This window comes from Calonectris borealis, unplaced genomic scaffold (assembly GCF_964195595.1).
Source record: "Calonectris borealis unplaced genomic scaffold, bCalBor7.hap1.2 HAP1_SCAFFOLD_50, whole genome shotgun sequence".
Classification (NCBI taxonomy): domain Eukaryota; kingdom Metazoa; phylum Chordata; class Aves; order Procellariiformes; family Procellariidae; genus Calonectris; species Calonectris borealis.
The window spans coordinates 35,526-37,863 of NW_027441459.1; the positions used below are offsets into that span (position 1 = coordinate 35,526).

General features: G+C 54.1%; 1 pseudogene; it reads left to right on the forward strand.

Moving 5' to 3' along the window:
* Positions 1–1,106: 1,106 nt before the first annotated feature.
* LOC142076464 (olfactory receptor 14C36-like) lies at positions 1,107–2,044 on the forward strand (annotated as a pseudogene).
* The last annotated feature ends 294 nt before the right edge of the window (positions 2,045–2,338 follow it).

The following is a 2,338-nucleotide window of genomic DNA, read 5'->3' on the forward strand; positions in this document are numbered from 1 at the left end:
TCCTCTTCTCCCTGCCGCCCTTGTTCTTACTGTGACACTCACTGCTGTGGGGGGTGAGGATTCAAGTGCAGCTCAGACACCAACGCTGTGTCTACTGTCATGCCCGTCTGTCCGTGGAGGAAAAGCATCCAACTCGCACCCTGTTAACCTTTGGGGCTCTGGGCACTGCAGGGTGTGCAGCTGGCACACATCTCACCCTCCTTCCAGGACACGCCAAATTTAGGACAGTTGAGTCTTTCCTTGGGAGGTCCTGCTGGGCTGCAGGCTGCCCGCCAGTAGGGCAAAGCTCTCCCGGGGCATCTCTATGTCATGCAGGAGCCCCATGGAGAAGACACCTCAGTGCTAAGGCCATTGAAATGCTGCTGGGTGGCTTTATGTGGGCAGCTGTAGGGAGCCCTCTGTGTCCGTGGTTGGGAGGGGAGAGCTGAGATCCTCCTCAGGTACAATGGGGTGAGGGCTTTGGAGATGTGCACTCAGAACGTGGATTCCTCTGCTCCCAGCAGTGTCCGGTTTCTTTTGGGGGGAACAGGGGAGTGCCATAGTCCTCCAGCTGAAAGAGCTGCCAGCACAGGGCAGCTGAGATCAGGACTGATGGACAGAGCGGCTGTCCTCACTCTGCACTGAGGGACAGTCCCTTTGCCTCTCAGGACCCACACGATTTCACTTGCAGTGCAGCAGAAATGCCCAGGATTTCTGCATTAGAAACACTGCTCAGCTGTGGTGGGGCAACCAGACCAGAAGACACAAACCAAAATCCCCACAGCTCTGCTCTGCAGGCAGGTGAATTGGCAGCGACAATGCTGAGAAGCTCTTTGATATCACGAGTGGATTTAATCTGAGATCACCCCGTGTTCCTGTTTCCCTATTGCTGTGGGGCAGGACTGACTCCTGCAGAGCCCAGAGCAGAGCCTGCGGCTCCCTGGGGCACCCTCAGCCAGCACCAACCAGAGCTCGTGCAAGGGACCTGCCAAAGGTCTTCCTGAAAGCAGAGAGACACTTTGGAGGGGTTCTATGAGAAATGTGCTTTGATTTTGCTCAGAGAAGTCTCTCCTAACTTGTCACTGTCTTTTCCCTCTTGGACAGTCCCCCATGCCCAGAGGCAGCAGATGTCCAACACCAGCTCCATCACCCACTTCCTCCTCCTGGCCTTCGCAGACACTCGGGAGCTGCAGCTCTTGCACTTCTGGCTCTTCCTGGGCATCTACACCTGGCTGCCCTGCTGGGCAACGGCCTCATCATCACCGCCATAGCCTGCGACCACCGCCTCCACACCCCCATGTACTTCTTCCTCCTCAACCTCTCCATCCTTGACCTGGGTACCATCTCCACCACTGTTCCCAAATCCATGGTCAATTCCCTCTGGGACACCAAGGTCATCTCCTACTCAGGATGTGCTGCCCAGCTCTTTCTCTTTGTGTTTTTGATATCAGCAGAATTTTATCTTCTCACCATAATGGCCTATGACCGCTATGTTGCAATCTGCCAACCCCTGCACTACGGGACCCTCCTGGGCAGCAGAGCTTGTGTCCACATGGCAGCAGCTGCCTGGGGCAGTGGGTTTCTCAACGCTATGCTGCACACTGCCAATACATTTTCACTGCCCCTCTGCAAGGGCAATGCTGTGGACCAGTTCTTCTGTGAAATCCCACAGATCCTCAAGCTCTCCTGCTCACACACCTACCTCAGGGAAGTTGGGCTTATAGAGTTTAGCCTTTCAGTAGCTTTTGGGTGTTTTATTTTCATCGTGCTGTCCTATGTGCATATCTTCAGGGCTGTGTTGAGGATCCCCTCTGAGCAGGGGTGGCACAAAACCTTCTCCACGTGCCTCCCTCACCTGGCCGTGGTCTCCCTGTTTGTCAGCACTGCCATGTTTGCCTACCTGAAGCCCCCCTCCATCTCCTCCTCATCCTTGGATCTGGTCGTGACAGTTCTTTACTCAGTGGTACCTCCAGCAGTGAACCCCATCATCTACAGCATGAGGAACAAGGAACTCAAGAATGCCCTGAAGAACCTGTTTCGAGAAGTAGTATTTCAGGAGAAATAAGCTGCCCATCTCTCTTCACAAGGTTTCTCCAAGTGATCTCAGGCATCTTGTGTCCTTTGGGCATTGTACTGGTTATAATCGTGATCAGAAATGTTTGCTTTTATCCTCCTTCTCAAGAGGCTGAAGCCAGTCTGTCTGGCCCAAAGGCCTTCTCTCCATGACTCTATCACTGCGCCAATGCTGGCCTCCTTTGTGGCATGTCTGTAAATAAAGGGGATTGCCTGCGTGCAGCGTGTGCAGCTTGGGCTCTTCTTTCCACAGTGGAGTGCAGAAGACGCTCAGGGAATTGCAGGC